A 22,284-nucleotide genomic window follows, 5' to 3' on the forward strand; every position below is an offset into this window, starting at 1 on the left:
CCTCTCCTGTGACAGCACCTGGTGAATTCGAACTGCTCCCTGCACATCTGTTAGATAGTGACCTGTGCAGCGTAAGTGAATGGAGAGTGCTGACGAGCCCAAGCCCTCTATGTACATGTGAAATGAGCTGCTGACCTAAGCAGATAAGGCTTTGCAGCTGCCAGGATGACCACAAAGTTTGCTTAGCTTCACTTCTGAGTGCTGGGACCACTGCCTGTCCCTGCCTGCATAGTGGCTAGATGACGGGAGTGCTACCTCGGCAGCCGTGGGTGCATTTTGGAGTTTCAAGTGACTGCAGGCATTTTGCCCTTGTGTGGTAACAGCTGGGACAAGTCACAAATGCCTTGCAGAATGTCCAAGGAGAGAGTTCAATGACAACATACTCTCAGTTTACTCTTCTGGATCCTGTTGGCTTAACATTTACCACACTAGGCCTGGAAAAATTGATTCATAAGACCGGTACTCAAAACATTTTATCTACCATCACATTAAAATGCATTAAATGCACTTAGAGTTAATGGTGTTAGATAACTGAATAGCCTTATTGGAATTACCTTCCCGTGTTTGGGTACAGTCAAACCTTCCTGTTTCTGGTGCTGCAGTTAAGTGATGTTGTATTCTTTACCTCTTCACACTCCTCCAAGCTTGTCCCCATCTATTTCTCACATCTCACTGCATAAAAAACTTATTTTGTCTCTGATTTGATGGCATAATTGCCTGTGTGCATACTCCTTATCCTGTTCCAATCAAAGTGAGTCTACTGTGGCAGCAAACCCCTACTGTATAAACTATTTACATTAACTTGGCTTCTTTTGATTGAGTTGGCAGATGAAAAGAACGACAGGAGGTCAGTGATCAGTAGTGACTTCTGTAATGCTGACTTTGAAATGAGGTGACCAGTGCCTTTTCCCAGCTGTGCCTGCACCTCTGCTTATGTAGGAAGCTGGAATTATAGTTCTCTGCATTGTTTTGCAGGCCATTTCTTCTACAGCAAAAATATCTTTGACTGCACTCAAACTGAACTTATCTGAAGTGGCACACATAGCCCTTTGCTGAAATGATGCTGTTCTGGCAGTGGTCTGCAGCAATGAATGACAGTTTTCCTTTGCACCATGCATTATTTATGACCATTAAATTTTGCTTGGCATTATATAGGTACTGTCCATCCCTCTGGAAAATATTTTTGCTTGACTAACCTAAATAACTGTGTACCATTTGGAAATCCCTGCCTAATTCCCTTTCCAGGTCATCAGGGCCTATTCTTAAAGACAGCAGACCTGGCATGGCACTGGAAGGGTCTCCTTGCCACCTTTGGCAGTGAGGAAAATTAACTTTTGATTTTCACGTCATTGCTGCTTGATCCTTTTTTAGATCACTTTTGCTGCATGAGTCTACCTGGTCTCACAGCCTAGACTCATTTTGTGTCTGCAGAGCATAGACACCTGAGTGAAAGTCGCTCTATTACAATGGCATAGGGAGCCTCAGCAGATCAGCTGATGAGTACTGCCTCATTAAACCAATGTGACTCTTACAGCCACCCCACACCTGTAGTGACTTCTGCAGGGCCTTTGTTGGTAGTCTTTAGAGTGCCTGAAAAGCTTTGTCAAACGGTTCTCCAGTGCCTTTAGTGATATATTCTAGAAAACTGATGAGACATGACTTTTGCAGGACAGAAACCATTTGTGAGAAATGACCATGTCTGAGTGACCTTCTGGGAATATCTTGTTCTCATTTTAAACTATTTTAGCATATGAGGCTTAGTTGTGTGTAGCTCAGCTCTTTAGCTTTCTCATAAAAAGGTACAAAACTGTGCTGTCCTCCCAGCCATTAAAACAGGGACTGTTTTTAATGAGTTCACTTATTTCTGTAAGAACATGACTTGATTTCACCCAGACTCATGAAGGTAAACCTAGAAAGTGGGTGCTTTTAAAACTCATTCCTGTGCTCTAGCAGATGCCACTATTGCTGACACGTTCATCTCCATGTCAGACTGTTTTAGGAGCTAAAAAATGCAGGTTTGGGTAAGTATCACCTCAACGTCTTTAGTGCTAAAGGTGGGTGCAGAGGAATCCTTGAGCTTCTTTGATATGTAGTCTCAGCTGTGCCTGTTTCCCTAAAGTCTCGCCAATCTAGTTAAAGCCCAGATTACTTCACACATTTTCTGGTTCAGATTTCATTTCAGATTCTCATTTCAAGATTCAGAGACACTGAGGCTGTGTACATGGTGGTAGCACATGGTGATGGCCAGTAGGAGAAGGCCTGCAAAGCAGAATGGTTGGTGCTGATGAGGATGCAGGTTCCACACACCCTACACATTTAAAGGGGTTTTATTTTTGATTTGTTCTGGCCTGGTCCCATAAAGTGACCACCAGCTGGAGCACATTCAGTGCATTCCCGGAGTGTGACTTCTGGTTTAGTTTTGTCTGAGAAGAATCTAGATTGTCGCTCTGAGACATGAACACAGCATGTGAAGTGAAAACGAAGAGATTTGCTTCAAAAGCATGCTCCTGATCTGAACTGAAGCACTAATGTAGACAAATCCTGACAGGACCTCTAGCTGATTTGTTTTAATGCTTCAGGCTATTTATTTTTCAAACTCTTATTTTGGCTCTTCTGATTTCCTTCTTGTTTTTTTGCTCACAGTCATTTACCATTGCCTCCATTATGACTGGTTTTCCAAACATGCAAGTGTATGCTAGTCCAGCCTGCATAGCCTCTTGAATTTTCCCATTTAGCCATATGTTATTTCCTTAGGGAAAATTAATGAACTTTTATTAATGCACTACCATTGGTGATGATTCTGTGCTGGCCCCAGGTGGCTTGTTTCTTTTCCCTCTCCAATTTCAATCATTTCTGAGTCTGAACACAGTACCTCTCCAGCTCCCCCCCCCCACCCCTCCCTCATGTAACAATTATACATTTATGAATGCATTTGTCATAGTTGATTATCTAAGACTTACAACATGCTTGTTTCACAAGTGTCATTTCTACTCTATTGTTCCTCAGGTCCTTGCTCTCATTTGCTTGGAAGCAAGACAGAACAAGCAATTACTGTCAGCTGCTTTACGATTGAAATGAGGGGACCAGCTTTCTGAACTGTTCCAGGAGATGGAACAGAGTTGGTGCACTTTACCTTGACGAAGAAACCTGAAGTTTATAGTCTCACAGCAGTGTGAAGGATGACTGCAGGGAAGGCAGTTTAGTAGCTAGGAAAAGTCACCTCAAAGTCAGATAGTCAGAAGTGGATTGAGAACTTAACTGAGTGCCATTTATTTTCATGATAAGGTTGTAGAAGACATTTGGAACTAGACCTTGCTGGCTGCTTCTCACCGTAGACCTTTTAAAGTTTGCTTTTCAGAATGCACATATTCATTTTGCAGGTGGATTTGCATATTCCAGCCTGGCAGTTGCACGCACAATTAGATGGCTGATTATATGTGAACAATTCAGTAAGTTATTATCTCGTTTGTGCTCAGCAACTGCAGGCAGGTATCATTATAAGAACTGGATCCTTTACTGAAAAATTCTTTTAGTTCTGGCATTTTCCTAGTCACCCTTTGCAGGCTGTGAAATCAAGAAGCATGTCAGCTGTCTAAAAGAAGCCTATATTTTGACTCCCGGATTCAGCCATGTTTAACGCCAGATCAAAATTGCCTAATTATAGGCCTGCCTACTACAGTGGCTTAACTAAAGTCCTGCTTGTGTGCATGAGAACATTTTCATGAGCACGTGTGGTCTGGTTTTCATGGGCGCAGGGCACGGAAAAGACAGTTCATGAAATTCTGGTTTTGGCCTGACTCGACAAATTTGTACTGCAGTAAAAACACCCTTAGGCTGAGAATAAATGTGCTCTGGCAGTGCCTCATCCTGGTGAGTCTGCCTGAGGTGAGGTGCCCTTCAGGACGAGTCAATTCCTCGGATGCTTTCCCACCTCTGCCTGTTTTCAGCGCTTTCCCACCTCTGTGTTTTTTCACTCATTCCAGGACAAAGGCTTTTTTTCTTTGTGGCAGATGTGAGCCTTGCTGCTGTAGGATGGTTTGTGTACCAAACAGCGGGGGCTGCAGGGCAAGGTGGGTAGTTTTGGCTCCTGCTGTTCCTCCTTGACCCTCTGTGGGTGCCAGTATGTCCTTTGATCTAATTCCTGGGAATGCTGTCTGAGATAATCGTTCCCAATTTTCTTGAATATGCTCAGCTTCTAATTAAGGCTCAGCAGGCAGAAAGATCTAGTGCAGATAAGGTGTGCCTTGTTTATTCCTTACCCAAACGAGTGCACCAAAGGGGTGCAGAGCCGCTTCAGGTACAGTAAGCTGCCTCTCAGACCCAAGGGATTCAGAAGCATCCATCTTGTCTGAATTTTTCGTGTTGTTCAGTAACAAGCTCAGGTTTCCCTTACAGCTGAGCCTTCACTAAGGCAAAACTGAGTCTGTTCATTGCTTCTTTATGGCCTGATAAATGGCTATCACAGCAAATGGATTAGGACTTGCTAACACTGGATATTTTCTTTTTGCTTTTTTTTTTTTTTCTCTTTATTTTGTGTGTGAGAAATCTCAGGCCTTGCATCCCCTCTCTCAGCTGGTTTTTTTTCTAAATGAATGAGGTATCACTTGAGGTTCAGACCTAAACTACTGTTCCCCTCCCTTACCCCCAAGGAGGGGAGACTAGTTGGATTAAGCTAATCCTCTTGACTCAAAACCTCATTGACTTGGATATTAAATGACATTCCAGATGGGACCACACTAGGAGCTCTGTGCTCTCTTCTGGGCATCGCAGTACCAGAATGGGGCTCTTCTCACTTCAATTTCTCTTGTAATGTGGGCTATGTGGTGCTGTAGGGCAATGTTTGACCTAAAAATGAAGGAATTATTTTCATATGTCCCCAAGAGTGGCACTTTCAGCCATGGTGAAGTAGTGTCATCTTAAAACAATTGATTAGAAGAAGTGGTGGCATCTTTCCCAGAAACTGTACTCCCTGGCATGAAACTGTAGGATGTTTCCTTGATGTAGTAGACTGCATGTGGGAACTGTGAGGGTACAGTGGGCAAGTTGAGTTTGGATTACTTTCAACGAGCTGAATCTAGGAAATTAGCTGGGAACTGAATGTGTCTGACTTGGTCAATGCAGACAGTGAGTACAAATGAATGGAGAAGGACTACAAACTTGCTGAGGCTTCCTTTATTTTTTAAAAACACTTTTCTGAGCTCACCTAGCCATGTGCCCTGGACATCCAACCAGCCAGGTAACCTTTTTATCAGATGTGGGCTACTGGAAAGGACTGTAAGGGTTTTAGCTTGGTAGCTAGTGTTTGTCCCTGTGGTCTGGGCCAAATACCATGGGGCTATGTGGCAGGCTCAAGCCATAAACTGTAAGGTGTTTAGGGCAGGGATGTGGAGTGAAACGGGCTCTACCAAACACCAGCAGTTTGGTGGTTGAAGTCAGCAGGGCTCTGCTGCTTCATGATAAGTATTTCCTGAAACAGAGAAGCAGACCTCCTGTTGTTTCACAAAGTGCCACCTGCATTTATGGCAGCAGGAAAATAATGCAGAACAGCCCCTTGAGGTGTTTTCATGGGGCTTGTGAGAGGTGGAGTTGCTGCAGGCAGACAACACAAACAGTTATTCTGCTCTCGGCACCCACCAGCAAGTTGGTGTGAACTCATGCCAGTGCATCTGGGCTGCTGCTAAGCAGGGGTAATGTTTTTGGCTGGGACAATGTGGTATGTGTAATCTTATTTTAAGGTTTGCTCTCCTAAATATTTAGATTCCCTTATTGGGACTACTGAGAAAACAGAAGCTTTATCTCCAGGGAAGTGCAACATTTCCATGGGGCTGAACCACCTTCCCTCCTTCTCTCCTTCCTTCTTTACTCCCTCCTCCCTTGTCTGCTTTGCAGCATGCTGTGGAGTTCAAAAACACATACTGCGCAGAGAAATTGAAACTCTCAGTGCATTAGAATGGGTAGCCCAGTGTAGTAAAACGTGGCAAAGCTTAGTTGCAGGTAGCAAGGCAGGGAATTAGCCTTGTGCTGCTAAGAAATAGATGTGTTTTCCGGTGAGGAGAAAACCAGATCTCTGTGATCTGATAAATCCTTGCTGGGATGAAAACAGTTACTAGCATGGCACAGCATCTGGGTCCCTCCTTGGCACTTACTCTTGGATGCATCATGATGACTGAACCAGGGCATGAAAACCAGGTGCAGAGGGGAGGGTCTCTAGGCTCCAAGAAGTGCTGGCCAGTTTGCAGGGGATGTGACTGCCCTTTTCGGGGAGCTTCAGCACTGCACCCACATGTGGGAAAACCTCCACGCTGAGCTTTCCGTTTGCTTTTATTCCAAGTGGTGGGATGGTTGAAGGGGGAGGAGTTTGGGGAGCTGCGTTCAGGGAGCAAGGCTAACTGATATTCTGCCTGGGTGCGGTCTTTGGGTCAGGGATGACAAATCTCTGGTGATCTATACACAGAGTGTGTTGCTGTAATTGCTTTGCAGACGCTGAGGTGAATGCCTGCAGATTTCGCACTTTCAGTGTCCCTTTGTTCTTCTTCCTTTTGTACGGCCAAAGAAGTGAACTGGCCTTCTCTGGCAGCAGAGCTGGGCTCAGCCTTGCCCCTCTGGTCTAAATGCTCTTTGCTATCAGTTCAGTGCTATTTCCTATCAATTCAGTATCAAGGTGATTGCTAATCAGTTGTTTGCAGCAGTGTTGAGCTAGATAACAGTTCCTAGCACCAGACTTGGCTGTCTGGGTTTTGGGTTGCGTTGTATTCAGAAACCTTCATTTAAAGCTGTTTTCACATGCCATTATAGCCCAAAATTGCACGAAGCTTATAAGAAAGATGATCCCATAAGATTTAGCATTTACATGGATTCTCATCAGAGTGCTTATAGGATTTGCAGTCCCTGAACTCCATAAACGTTTTAACTGTGATTCATGCTTGGCCTAAAGCTTATCTAGACGCCTGAATCCTGCCCTAGGCTAGCTTTCTGCCAAGCTCAGGCAATGGAAATTTTAAAGTAGGTTACTAAGAGACATGAGTATGGACTTAAGCACAGCAGCAGAACAGTGCTTTATTTCTGAAGCGGCATTTTTTCACAGAAGGCCACAGACAAGACTGAAAAAATAAGACTGTCCTTGGAAAGAATATGTGTGTTTCTATTTGTCCTTATCTTCACCAGCGTAGCTGCTTAATGTCCAGAAAATATCCTGTTCTTTTAAAAACGATGGTTGTGCTATTTACCACAATGACTTTCTGTTGCAGAAAATTCCCCAGACTGGCTCTGGACCTCCTTGAGAAGTATTTCCTTTTACTAGTTCCAAATGTATGGAAGTGTAATCTCATCAAGTGTGTGCTTGTTGCTTTTGTATGGTACTATGGTGCTCGGTAATGTGGGTATTAATGTGGGTATTATTATCTTCTGATCAGCAGCAAAGCTCAAATCTGTCGAGTAGCAAATTATTTTATCCAATTGAATGAAGTTCTTCAATCTTTCTGTAATCCCACTTTTAAATCTCATCAACCAGAATGATTTTTTAATATCATTTGTATCTAGAAAGTTGAAATCTAGAAAATAACAGTTTTTCTTAGGGTGAGTGATAAGTTAGGAAAATGCCATTAGTTTACTACCTGAAGTGTGGCCATATCATGATAACTACTTGTGCATACTCATATTGCAGTTTTCAAACAAAATATAAGAATGGAAGGCCTTTATCAGATTATTCCTGATGTTTAAACTTGCAGCTAAATCAATTTCTGACCAATCTGTAACAACACAACACAATGCAAACTGTATGGGTTAGTGGTGAGATCTTTGAAGATGCATTGCATTTCAAAAAGATGATCAAGAGCAAATAACAATTTTTGATGCAATTGGTTACAAAGTTCAAGTGCAGTTCAAGCATTATTTCGATGTCAGTTTAATGGCATGGTAATCAAACAAAGAAAAATGGTTCTGAACCTAAAGGCTTACACTAGTTTTTTATTTACTCAGAGAGGTGGTTCTTCTCCCTTTGTACACCAGACGTTGGCTTAGATGTGCTGTATAAAATAACTGTGAAAAAGCTATGTTGACATCTAGATCAGTTATGCACACAGCTTCTCTGCTGACTGTGAACAAGTCATGGGGAATTTCAGTGACGGTGTAAATTTCAGGTTAGTAGTGGTTTAGTAGCAAAACTGGCACAGTGAGCATGATCCACTGATTTTTCTTGCATTGTTTTATGTCCTTCCATCAGTTGCTGTTCTAACTCAATCCTTTCATCTTTATATGATAGTTGTACTCTGTTTGGGATGAAGGCATAAACTCAAATGTGTTTGTGTCCTCAGCCCATGGAATCATGATGATGAACTGCCTGAAGACCTGAATCTAGCATTTACCAGAGCAGTGGCTTGTTTAGCCTGGTGTGTAACCTTCAGCAGCTTAGCTGCAACTTAAAATACATGCGTGTATGGAATACACATCAAACCTGCTACGTGCTTTTACAAAAGAGGAAAGGAAGACCTGGGGAAGTAGGTATCACTTGAGGTTCAGGCCTCCTGTTAGAAAGGAGGCTGCTGCCTGGAGTCTCATCACTTGTCACTGAAGTAGAAGTATGAGTAAAGTACAAAACATGGGCTTGCAGGTAGTGGAAGGACAACAGCCAGAAAAAGAAGAGCCTCATGCTGCTTTACTCTGGTGCAGGCTGCTGTCCACGTTCTCTGCCACAAAGCCTCTGTGTGATTCTGGTCAGTCATTCATGCAGCCACAGGTGGTCATGAATGGTGTGTTCCTTATTTCCTGAATTACTTGCCAGCCTAGGGGCTCATCTGAGGCGCATGCAGAACTGCTGCCAATAGTATGCTACACAAAGCAATTCCTGCCTATTTCAAATTGGGCACCCACTCTGACCAGACACTTTCATTGCTTCGGTTTCCTAACAAGGGAATAATATTGTCTGCCCTGCCCTCCGGGAAGTGTTGTGAAAATAAATGAATTGATGTTGTGCAAGCACAGAGAGCCAGATTTTCAAAGGTGTTTATTCAAATACAGTCAAATATGTAGGGCAATATACCAAACGCTCCCAGCAATGCTGGTCCTAATTATTTAAAACTCTATTTAAACGTCTATCTGCATTCTTGGGCTCCTGAAGAAACTATTGAGTGTTTAGGCCTTGGAAATGCCAACACTGTGAATGCCACAGAAAAGGAAATCAGTAAGAAGTGGATAAAGATATATTTAATGATATAAGCGGAAGGAAATTTACTGTGAGAGATAATGACTTCCTTCAGAGACGACTTGAATTGTGTGCCATAAATAATGTTTGCCACCACTGAGGGTTATGGGAAAACAAACTAGTGAATAGGTGTTTGTTAAGAGAGTGTGGCCCACTCCACGTGTGGATAGAGGCATGGGGCTAAAAGAAAAATGACACGTGGTTGTGTTGTTAAAAGCTTGTTAACTGAGCTTGGAGATGTGAGAGAGGTAAATGAGGCTTCTACAACAATGCTGCCAGTTTCGAAGGCATGTGCAAATTCCTTGGTTGCTTGGAAACAAAAGGAAAGCGATCCTGTGTCCAGCCCTAGCTAAGGGTGGGACATTTAGCTACACCAGGTACCTTTGCAGGTTCCCAGTCTGGACCAACAACGTGTCTCACAGGTGCACAGGAAAGGTGGGCTGTGAGCACCTTCAGTTCTGCACAGTGCTCAGCTACATGACAGCCCTTCAGTGTTGCTTCATGTTCCGCAACTTGCCTTGTCCTTCCTCACCGACCCACCCTCCTGCCCAGTCCCATTCTCTCCTCAAAGGTCTTGACTTAATTCTGTGGTCCTGCTTGTTCTCATCATTTGGCAAATTTGTAATTCTTCCCTCTTCCCTTGGGAATTACTTTTGATGCGCAACATGCTCCAGTTCTCTGTCTGATACGTCTCTCTTCTCCTATGATTTTTATTTGTGCCCTGCCTCCATCCTACAGCCCTGTCTTACATCCCCATTTTTATACATTGTAGTCTCCTTCCTTGGGCGGCTTCTTTAATCTTTGTCTTCTATTCCCAGAAGAATAGAAGACCTCTATTTCTGCCTGACCTTCTATCTCAGGTTCTTTGCCTGAACAGGCTCATGTTTCCCAGTGTTAGGTATACCCAGACACCAGTAAGATCTGACTCCCCTTTCTTCCTCTTCTTTCTTTGACCTATTCTTCCTCCCAGATGCTTCCTCTCTTAGTGTCTCTCTCCAGTCATTTGCTGCTGGTGTGTTTCCTCACCTCTAAGCTCTGCATCCATTTCTGCATCTTCCCTTCAACTATTTCCCTGTTTCCTTCCATGGCTCCTGCTCCTATCCCTAAAAGGACCAGATCCCCTGTTGCCTCCATCCTTGTGGCTGTCAGCCACATGCTCTTTGCTTTGTGGTCCCATTTCCCCCTTCCCGTACTGTCTCCAGCTCCTAATCCAAGGAACTACTTTCCTGATGTGCTCCAGTCCTTTCCTCCAATTCTCTGTCACAATTTCTTGTATATTGTCTCTGAATCTCTATATTCTCTTTCTTCTTCTCCTAAATCCTTTTTCTCTTTTCAGTGTCTGAGTGACTCCACTGTTGGATGCCGGTAGGGGCAGCATCACAGTGCAGCAAAGCAGTTTCCTGCTCTCACATTCAGTGCTCAGCCTCATGCCAGCCTGAAAAATCCGAAAGTAGCTTTTGCTGGTTTACCCTGGTTTTATATACAACCTGAACAACAGTAAGAGCTGTGGAAGGAACAGTTTCAGAGAAGAAGAAGAAAGGCTCAGAAGGAACTGACAGAATCGTCAGCTGTTGAAGTTGAAGAAATCTCTGCTAAGGATGTGTGAAGTGTGATTTCTCAGATTTATAATTAAATTCACTTGAACTTGTACGGCAGAAGGTAAAGCCATAACAAAGATAGGCTAAGTTTTAAGATTCTGCTAAATTTTAACATCCTCTCCAATGATATTGCAGTAGCAAAGCTCTTCAGAGGAAAGTTCATTAGAGCTTTTGTTTTAAGTGGCGACATAATTTATCAACTCCAAATCTCATTCTGGGAAACATCACAATGATTTTGGCTGAACAATTCAAAGCAAACAACATGAAGAATTCCACCTGGGTTTAGTGCTTTTCATACAAACTTTAACCCCAAATTGAAGTTTGACTAGGTGGTGGATGCACAAAAGCAAGGTGTTATCACAGACACATTGTGCTGTGTCACTAGTTGGCCGTTCCTACTAACCCCAGTTGGACTTTGTTAATATTTCATTTTCTAGCTTTCCCCTCTGCAAAACTATTAGCATTAGAAATGCATTTTAGAATTTGGCCTTCAAAAATCATGGCACCGAGTGGTACTGGCTGCCTACCAGGCTATGTGTGTGAGATTATTTTTTTTTATCCTGTTTGGAATTTGGTAAATTTATAAGATCTACCCACACCCTTTCTCTGCAGGAGTCATTTAATTTCTTTGTGAGCTTTGCTGCTAAACTGTGCATAATTTGGAGTTTTCATTCTTCTTAGCCTGCTTTTGAAGTTGCTTTGTGATTTTTGAAAAGATGTCAATTTTCCTTTTGTTGTTTTCTCTTGGCCACTTAATCCTTTCCCATTCTAATTGTTATTCTTACTGGTCTCCTCAAACTTTTCTGTTGTTTGAAATGTCTGTCATCTAAAACTTGCCTTTGTTCTTCCAACAATGATTTCGGGAGCCTCCCTGCTGAGCTGCATTCCAAATGTGTGTGTGTGGCTGTGGATGGGGGGATTTTGGCCTTCCTTGCTCTTTGACGCCTCTCTTTCCTATATCTGGGCTATCAGCAAATACAAGCAGCTCAGAGAAAACATGACAGTTCTGCTTCCTTTGACACTGATTGTCAGACAGCACAGAATCACAAAAAGCTGAATGTTACTTTCAAATCCCGTTGCCATTGTGTTAGACTGTACCATGGTGCATTTATCAGATCTGTGTAATGCAGCAGTTATGGGCTGACGAGTCTGACTGCACCTTAGTTCAGACAATCCTGTTAGAAAATTAATTTCTTTTTAAGTCTCTTGAGCCTCCCAGCTGCTGCTTACCAGCTCTGTAAACATTTAAGAGCTATGTACTTATCCTTGCTATGAAGTGGAAGCAAACCAAAATTATGAATCATTCCTTCAAAAATAGTTTAGAATAGGATGGTATACCTGAAGGTATCCCTGGAGGTATACACTGATCAGAGGGGAAGTCCAGATATTTGTTGTGGACTAAATGTTTTCATTTTGGTTCAGAGAATTTCACCTCGAAAGACCTTGGGCCCTAGCAACCATCTTCAAAGAAGATGTAGGAGTCATAGTTGTATTGACTTCTGAGAAACTTGGGATCTTAATGTCCAGATTTCACAGCTCTTTGGGTGCCGAGTGTTAGATGCAGCTGTGTAACACCAATATTTGCTACCTAAGCTTAAAATGCAGATCCTCAGCTTTCAGTGGGTACCAACTCCATGGCCTGGAGAAATGCAATTAAAAAGACCTATTGGATGAAAATGGGATGTGGGCACTTCCTTTCTTGGCAGATGTTTTTTACTTTTTTTTTCTCCAGATGGATGGATGTAAGTGCCAAATATGAGGAGAGGATTTGGGGCTGTTGACTTCTGCAGGGAGAGAGAGGTCTCATTGCTGCCCTCTGTAAAGTGCTGGGTTTCTAGGGGTGGGAGGGATTTAAGGAACCTGCTAGTATTTGGAACTCCACTGTTGGCTGGGTTAGGCAGCTCCTTGCTCATTGAATTTGTTCCTGTGGATATCAAAGCAGCTCTTTCCTGAAGGCCTTTGTGTTTGCACAAAAATCATGGCTTCTATTCAGTGACTTAGCATCTCAGCACTCAGCATCACAGTATGGAAGTCCCCTCTGGGGATCTGACCCTGAAATGTGTGTGCCCTGTTACATTTACACATCTTTTATCCTGGGTGGAAATGGCTTAGCAACCTGAGTCACTGAGGTGCTCTGAAAAATGTGTTCATTTAGGAGAATTTGCCCCTTGCTGAACTTCAGGTCACCAGACATGGTGGAACTGTGACAAGTCTGGTCTTCTCATCAGTGACTGTGTTGTGTCCTGGTGCAAACTGGTTTAGTTTAAGTATTTGTGCCTGCAGAGCTCACTTAAAATTATCAGCTATTATCAAGGAGAGGGCAAAAATGTAAGGAAATGGTCTTTGTGTACCATTTCATAAAAGCACAGTTCGTCACTAGCTCAAGAGACACTGTCAAGTTAAAAAAGTTTCATATAGGGAAAACAGTTGCTCCTCACCTGAAATTGGTGTTCTTGATCAATGCTAGTATTCTTGATCAGTGCTAAATGTTTTCTCTTTCACTAACACAGTGAAGACTTGGACCTGAAAACTTTACTCATCAGTTTTTCAAGTTATTACAGCACAAAGCTGTAGCATGAATAGACCCATAAGTCATACTCTGTTTTGCTAACTATTGTCAGACAAAGACTACTCAATGGCCTCTGTGGGTCTCTTGGAAGCCTTAAAGATCGAGGCAGCCTCTTTGCCACTTCCATTCTGTTTCTGTAAAGCCTCACCTCTTGGCTCCCTTGTGGTCTCAAGCCAGTGCTGAGAATTGGCTTTGAGTTTGCTGAAGATGCTAGTGTCTTGAACTGGCCAGTTTCCTGGCTGGCTGCTGGCCTAAGGCAACACTTGCTGGTCTCAGAGAGGTTTGCAGGACCAAAAATACTGGCCTGATGGCCGGATGGCACACACATTTTCAATTTCCATCCAAAATGTTTTATTTCCTGAGAAAGCAAGCTTGGAATTGAAAATGAGGCTTTGTAAATGTATGCCTTTTGACCAAACCACCTTGGACAAGACAAATCCCAACCTTAAAGGAATGCTGCAAAACATCAAACATTTCATTCATGGTCTGTCTAAATATGGCTGTATGTAACTGTGCTAGGTATTACAGAAGCAATCTTCACTCCTCCACCAAGGGAAATTAGCAATCCTGGGACAAGTCCAGTGTTGCCAGGGTATGCAGGTGAAGGGCTGGGCTTGCAGCAACTGAAATTGTATAGTTGAAGGTCACATCTTACCATCCTGACTGTCTCAGCTGGCCCGTTGTAAGTCTACAGTGTCAGTTTAGCCTTACCCCAGCACCCCACCCTTTCCACAGCTGAGGATAGATAGCAGATAAACCAAGATCCACTCCATCCTACCTGCCAGAGAAAGGTCTCCTTCTCCGCAAGTATGCCAATTTTCTAATGAATCTCCCAGCCCTGATATGGGCAACAGTCTGTATTCATTTCCAGGCGAGAGGCAACTGTCTTCCCTATATGAAACTTTTTAAACTTGACAGTGTCTCTCAAGCTAGTGACAAACTGCTTTTATGAAAACTAACCAGTAATTTTTCAGTGATGCTGGTTTGACTGGAGGTGGTTTGCCCAGAACATATTGCTGGGAATCAGTACGCTGCTGTAGTTCAGTACTTGGTCTTTGTCAGATATGATCTTTACTTCAGTAAATTCATTAGCCTTGCAGTGCTGCAGTAACAGAAAGACTCCCTTTTGACAATTAGGACCGCAAGGGAGGGTTTGGAAAGATGATTGCTCCCTCCTGGGAAGAGATGAAAGACTACAGTGGTAAAGAGAAGAGATTTTTCATTATAGATCTTAAGATTAAACCTGAGGGACTGCTTGTGCTGGAAGTCTGCCTTATGTTTTGTATCAATAAGTAAATTTCAAATGCTTGGCTTCTAGTCATGTTTTTAGGTAATGGTTCTCCTGTTTAGCTCACTCTGATTTCTTGGAGGTGGATTAGTACGTAATTAAATATGTGAAAGTGTAACAAAAAACATGATTCTATCAAAGCAAATTAATTGCTAGGTCTGGTTTTGAACTTAGTAGAATCACTGCAAACAATGAATTTGCTACATCTTCCTTAAGTACTTTCATACTGCCCTGTCTATTTACATTATAATCCTTGGCATTTACTGCAAGCAAACGTAAAAGCAATAATTTTCTTGTGCAAATAAAAAACAGAGGGGGAGACCTGTTTCTTATTAAGTGTATATTAACACTTCTGTGTCACCTGGTGGAAACTAGTTGATGTAAACTACTTAAGCCCCTATTAGACTACTAGAGATGTATAAAGAGGCCTTTCTGGAAATGAAAACCAGGTCATATAACTTCTGTTGCATCTATAAACAGAGTTTTTCTTAAATGGCAAAGAAACCATTAGTGTCTAATAGCGCATCATCAAATATTTGCTTTTGTGCTAAGGAGTTCATGTGGAGGTGGAGATTTAGGAGAAATCTGAGCCAGAGGTGGTTTTGGTCTATGGTTCCATGGGCAGCTCCATCTTCTAGGATACATAAACCAGCACTTTTCAAGAGTGCTAAATGGAAAGGCAACACTGCTGCTTTGCAGAACGGGGCAGGGGGAAGTTTCTGCTAAATACATGTTTAAATGTGAGAAAAGCTGAAACCTCAAGTAATGCTGTGAAGGGTCTTTATGGTAAGAGGCTGCTTTGAAGGTCCATCTGTTCCCTACACGCTTTCCCTGTAGTCAGCCTCAGTCTATCCTTCTAGGATTGCTACATCTTCTGGAGAAGCTGAAGAGCAGATGGAACAGGACAGAAAAGAGGGTCTGTCTACCCAAAAGCTATTTCTCCTCTGTTCCTGTGGCTGCTGGAATTATGTATGTACTTCTGTATGATTTTTAGGTGTGAGGTGTTTCTATTATGTTCATGCAGTTCTTTGGATTTGTTTTAATTTCCTTTTTGGTTGTTTCAGTTATTTTAAATTTTGTTTACAACGTGAGCCCTGTAACAGACCTGTTTAATCCTCTGCACCTTGTCCATCACTGCTGTGACCAAGAAGCTGCCCACCTTGGTTGCTGCTGCTGTTTGACAGTTCTTGGCATGCCTGGCTTCCCCAGCGGAGCAGCAGCCCAACTATTTACACTGTGGTTGTGTCTACAGTAGCATACTTGAGGAAATCTCCCATCATTTGACTGCTGGCAGGGACAGTAACAGTGGGAGAACTAACACTGGCAAGGCATTGGAGCTTTTAACCATCAAACTGGCTAATCCTCTGGGCATTCTTTGTGCCTCTCTAAGTAAAAATGAGGGCAAACAATCCAATCCAATCCTATCCTATCCTGAATGCGGCTTTACTTTTCTCAACTTGTTTGCTGGGTTCACTTCACTGGTTCAATGCACACTAGTGTATAAGCCTTAGTGAGTTCTCAAGGTTTCCTCTTGCTTCATGCAAACAGAGATTTGCTGCTGAATTGTGAGAGAGAAGAATCAGGCTTTAATACTGAATTATCAGCCATTTATAAGGACAGAAACCAATTCTATTGATTATTTCCCCTTTGGCATAGCCTTGCTAAAAGCGCACCCAGTTAACCTGGTTTTCAGAGCTGTGATGTGTCCTCCAGCATGGAAAGAACAGTGCTGCAGTGGTAGTTTTTTCTGTTTGCAGTCAGAGGCTTTTGTTTTTCTGGTCTCTGAAATACAGGCTCAGGGAGTGAAGAGCTGGGAGCATGGCATCACAAGAAAGAGGTTCAGTCATCAAGTCATTCTTACTCAAGATGCTAAGTCACAGCTTTTCTGTTTGTCTGATGTTTCTGGCTTGATGATATTTTCAATAGTTTAAAGATTTCGAAATCAGCTTCCTTTGCAGTAATATCTGAAAGCAATTCTAAAAGCTCCTTGAGTGGCAATAAGAGTTCTTAATCTCCAGATGTCTTACTTCCAGTTAACCTGGGTCAGTTCAGAGTTTTTCTCAAATGGCAAAGAAACCATTAGTGCATCACCAAATATTCACTTTCGTGCTAAGGAGTTCATGTGGAGATGGAAATTTAGGAGAGGTCTGAGCGAGAGTATTGATGGTTTTGGTCTATGCTGATCTGCAGGGACAGAGAGGCACCTTTGGGTGAGCACTCACCAGTCTGCTCCTTTAGACCCCTCTGAACTGCTTGTGTCAATCTGAGCAGTATCCAGCACTGTTTCCTCTGTGGGATGTCTTTTTGTACCAGTCCAGCTAGCCTTGCTGTCTAGCTGTACCTAGGCTCTTCATCCTCATTCTCCCTAGGTCCTACACCTATCTAGACACCCACTTTCCGAGGGGTCCATCTGTGCTGTTCCTCCTTCCTGCTTCTTTTCAGAAGATCTTCCTGGACAGCCATTTGCTGAGCCTATTCCTGTGATCTACCTTCAACAGAGTGTCTGCAGAAAAGTCAGGCAAATTGAAAAAATAACCTGCCTAAGCACAGATTTCATCAGGCAGCCTACCTCCTGGAAGTGTGATGTCTGCGGTCAAAGTCCTCTGTATCAGATTTTCTTCTCAGTTTCTATCATACCAGATAACTTTATAATGATACTGTGCATTTTGGAGGCCTTTCAGGCTTTCTAACTTGCCCTAAAATACATTTCAAGAAGTTTCTTCCATTTGACACCAGCCTGCTGGCCGTGGTGGAGTATTTCTTTCCCTGTGTTTTCTAGCCCTCAGGTTGCTTAATTCAACTATTGTTTCATTATGAGTGAAACTCTTTAGGCTATCTCAGATATGGCTGATGACCTTGGTCATCCCACCTGAGGAGCTCTGATCTTCAATAGTCACTGAGCAACCTGAATAGTTTTCCTCCCTGGTTTTGTCTCTGCTATTCAGATCCCTGCCTTTCACTGACAGTGTCGGGGTGGCTTGCTTCTTGGCTATACAAGCCCCACACCATATCCTTCAGAGAGCTGAGAGCAAGGGAAGCCCTGGTGCACCTCACAGGTGGGAAGCAGAGGGCTCCACACCAGACCCAGTGCTCTGCTGTGGGACTGGGCTGTACCTGAACCAATTCTTTTATTTATTTATCCCCTGAGAGGCCAACCCACATGGTGGGAGAAACGAGTCCAGTACCTGGTAGCTAGTATGCTCATGTGGGAGGGAGAGGTCTGAATCTCACCAGAAAAGGGAACTGGTCGTGGATCCCCTGAATGCTCCATCAGTTACTCTTGCTGGCTGGGATGGCGGTGGGACCCCATGCAAGACAGGAATGGCTTGGCCCTGCTCTTTCTGAAAGAAAATGCTGAGGTGCTTCAAGACAGGGGAGGGTTCAGAGGGTGAAGTGGCACGGAGACAAATATTTCATACAGCCAGAATCAGGCAGCTGAGCCTTGCGGTGGATGTAGGGCCTGTATGTATGTTCTTGGCACTGCCTTGGGCAGCTGAAGTATCTGTTGTCCATTGAATCACCTCTTGCGGATCCCTTTGTATGGGCAGATCCCTAGACAGCCTATAATGTACTTGGGTGCCTAGCTCAGTTCTGGGAATCCTGCTGTACAGGTCAGCACCCAGACATAAAGCAGCTGCAGTGCTGACTGCTGTATGTCCTGGTACCTTTGTAGGTAGGCATCACATTGTTAACCTCATTTAGACAAGCACAAGGCTCTTATTGACTTCTGATTGATTTGTGGGCCTTCAGGATACTTTAGCATGTTATACATCCACAGCCCTGATTACATCATAACTGGGTGGACATGTGATAGTATCCAATATAAAAAAATGAAAATGCATCTGCCATAGAGGGAAATACAAAGCGCATTTTCTGCAACACCCCCAAGCCTGTGTGCTGGCATTAACAGATAGTGAAGACCAGCTCTGATGTACTTTCTTCTCTTCTGTGTTACTGATTAATCCAGATCTAAACTGGCCTTTCTGTCTGTGGTAGTCATAGTCCATGTGAAATACAGCAGAACATAGAATGATGGGACTAACATAAGTCTAAAGAATATCTTTAACGAAGTAGCTATTCAGTTTTCATTATTCCAGAACTGAAGTTAGAATTGCTAAACTTTGCTTCTTTATATGCATGTGATGTTCTCACGGGCTACAAAAACATCTCTATTCAGACTGAAAGGATCTTTACTGATGAAAATGATGTGAATTATCCTAATTTGGTTGCTCTTCTTGACAATAATTTTTTTTTTTTTCACTAATGTGTTGGTTGCTAATTCCTATTGCAAAGCAGTTATTCTACCTTCATAATACTCTCCAAACATTAGCTGGTTTGTCTATTAATAAAATGAATGTGTATTTTTTTAGAGAAGACTCCATCCATTCAGCTGATCAGTCTGTCTTGAGAAAGTATGTCTCAAAGTGACAGGATAAATCTATGATTGTCCTTTTCTGAGGCCTTAGAGGAGATTCAGCATCTTAGACATGTAATTGACCACCAGATGAGCTAGCCTGCAACTGTAAGCCAAATCAGCATTGTAGACATGAAAACTGGTGGTTTCCAAGTACAGCAAATGCAAAGGTGTTTGTGCCTATGTTTGCATTTTCTAGTGTAACAGCTACAGCATCCTGCAGTGTGTGTTCTCAGCAAAACTACTTGTATGGTCCGAGTTTGCTGCTGTTTAGGTATGCTGCCAAATCAAAGCATGGACGACTTTTTCTCCTGTCCAGTCTAGATATTTATACAGCACCATTGCCTGCAGTAGGAATCTCTTTAGAGTGTATTTTCACTTGAATTTTTAACTTGAAATGGCTTTTTAAATGAAGACTGTAATGTTAGCCAAAATGGAAATTTCCTTGGTAATTATATCTGGTTTAATTACATTTTCATGTCTTCCATTAGGAAAACTGAGAGCTAAAAAATCTTCCTGTGCCTGGCAACCTAAACTTAAACAAACTGGCTAGTTGTCATCTGACTGGTTGAATTTTTGGGGTTATATTTTTTGATTGTAGAAAACTCGAAAACAGTTTGTGGAGGGCTTTCAGATTTGTGGTGGAAGTTTGAAAAATTCTGTGGATGACTGTAAATGAATTAAAATATTTGTATTTAGCAGGTATGTTTTTTACAGAAAAAAGACCTGAACTTCCAAATGTGTTCTGAGAGTGATCACTTACTTTGTTCTATTGAAACACATTAGTTCATACTTGCACTAATTTTGGGTATCTAATTCAGGAGGCTGGCTCCTAGGCTGTCTGTGTAATCCAGAGAGAAAACCTGCTACACAGCATGATTCTGGACATGTAAATCAGGCTCTTGCTCTCAATTTCCTCTTGGAGCAACCTCTCTCTGTCCCTTAACCATATGGTATGCCCAGGGAGAGAAGCTTCAAAGTTTGATGCTTTAAGATACCCTATATTGGTATCACCCTCTGACTGAAACTGGATTAGATAAAGAATATAATTAAGACATTTTCTGGGACCATGGTGGTATGTGAGAATAGCTGCATGTATTTGTTAATGTAAGTGGGTTGGATAAAAGGTTGCACCTTGTGTGTGTTTTTCTGTGTATGAGAGCAAGAGAAGGAAAGATTGCGTGAATAGCTAAATGAGGTTTCCAAAAATATTCCCTCCCCAGGAATGTGTGTCTGCTGGCTGTCTTTCTCTACCCATCGTCTTGAATTCTCTGTCATTTCTGGCATTTTTGTGTCTTACAAAGCATCCTCCTCCCACAGCATCATCATTCCTCCCTTAACCTCTCTTCCTTGCGTCTTAGGGCTGCATGCTTCTCATGGCATAGTCAGAATATCTCCTTCATGCTTTCATAATGTCTTTCTCCACTACCCTTCAAGCCCTCTTTCTCTAGTTTCCAGCTCCTCTACTGCAGAAAAAAAAGCTGTATAAGGACCTAGAAGACTGCCTGTCTTCTAACTCAGCTGATTGCCTGGCTATGGTCTGTTGCTGAGGGTAACCTGAGCCAATGCAAAGTGAGGAGGAACACAGACACCACTCAGCTGGTGTGGATGATAAAGAAGGTACTTTGCTATAGAAAGTCAAAATGGCTCCATAACACTGAAGGGGAAAAAAATCATAGAAACAGTGAGATGAACAGCATCTTGAGAGGTCTTTTAGTCTCCTCCCTGTCCTGCACCAGGGAATGTAGAAATCATCATATTAGCTTTACTCCCCTTTCTGCTTTCCTTCAGTAAGTAAAGGAACTGTTCAACCCAAGTCTCCTGGGTGGTGGCTAGGTCTAGGGCTGAAATCCCAGTCCCTGTAGTCTGCAGAACTGGAGCCTGGCTCCTGAGGAGCTCTCCTTTAATATTACCTCTGCTGTGTTTTCAGTTAAAAACCTGAGTGTTTCCGTGAGGTCAGAGTAAGAGAACTGTGGAGTTCCAACAGCACCTCTCAGCAAGTTTGGCTTCAGCTTCATGTCATGGAGCAGACAGTCCGCTCATGCCCGTGCCATGGCAAGGTTTGCAAGGGGCCTCGTGCTTCATTCTCTCCTATTTGAGAAGGCCCACCAGACAGACACATGGTTAGGCCTTGACCACACCATCTTTGTTGAAGAGAATGTAAGTCAGCATCCAGTGGCCAAACACCACTTTGTACCGTAATGTCCCTGAATCCACTAGGTCTGTCAACTTTTCTAAGGAGGGAATTGTATTAGTTTGGCACAATTTGTTCTTGACAGGCCCATTGTTAACTGTTTGTTATCAGGCTTCTAGGTACTTGGAAAATGGTTGTTTTATTTAATAAGAGTTTCTGTTTTTCAGGCATCTTTGTTTTGCTGACAGGTTTGTAATTCCCCCATCCTTTTTAAAGAGAATTACTATGTCCTCTATCTACCAGATGTTCAAGGTGATCACTCAAGGCTCTTGGATTACTGTAGCTAGCTCCTTATCATGCGAGGGAGGATTTCCTCAGACCCTGATGGTTTGAACATCCATAAGCTATTGAAATATTTTTAACCTGTGTTTTCTACTCTGTGGCCTATCTTGCTATTTCCTTGTTAATACTAAGTCATAGTAAACCCTTTTTTTTTTTTTTGTGAATACAGAAACAAGTATGTTGTGGGCTCTTCTCTGTGGGCTCTTCTCCATTCCTGCATAGAAAAGCATTTTTACTCTTCTAATTTATTTCTTATTGCCATTATATCCCTTGTCACTTGACATTCATTTTTATTCCTATGTGTTTTATCTGTTCCACCTCACTCATCCTTCGTTACGTGCTTTTGCTTTCATTATTTGCACAAGCTCTTTTTGATATTCTTGTCACTGAGGAACTCAACATTGCAGACTCAGAGGTTGCATCAAGACCTTTCTTTTGAATCTTGTGGTTTACCACTGCACATTCCTTATAGTATCCTTCACTAGCTCACACTATCCCCAGTTATCTTCCTAGAAGACTCTACCAGCCACATGCTTAGCTGGTGAAGTCTGATCTCCTGAGATCTATTATTCCTTTTCTGCTGCTCTCATGGTTCCTTTCTCTTATAATACTGAACTCTGTCACTTAATTCAAATTATCTCTCTTTTTATCACTTGCCAATAAATTGGAATTGCACAAAAGGCACAGTCAAGCCTTAGCATCTTCCTCTACCTAAGATAAAACTTGGTGTGTTGCAGGCA

This window comes from Falco biarmicus, chromosome 2 (assembly GCF_023638135.1).
Source record: "Falco biarmicus isolate bFalBia1 chromosome 2, bFalBia1.pri, whole genome shotgun sequence".
Taxonomy (NCBI): Eukaryota; Metazoa; Chordata; class Aves; order Falconiformes; family Falconidae; genus Falco; species Falco biarmicus.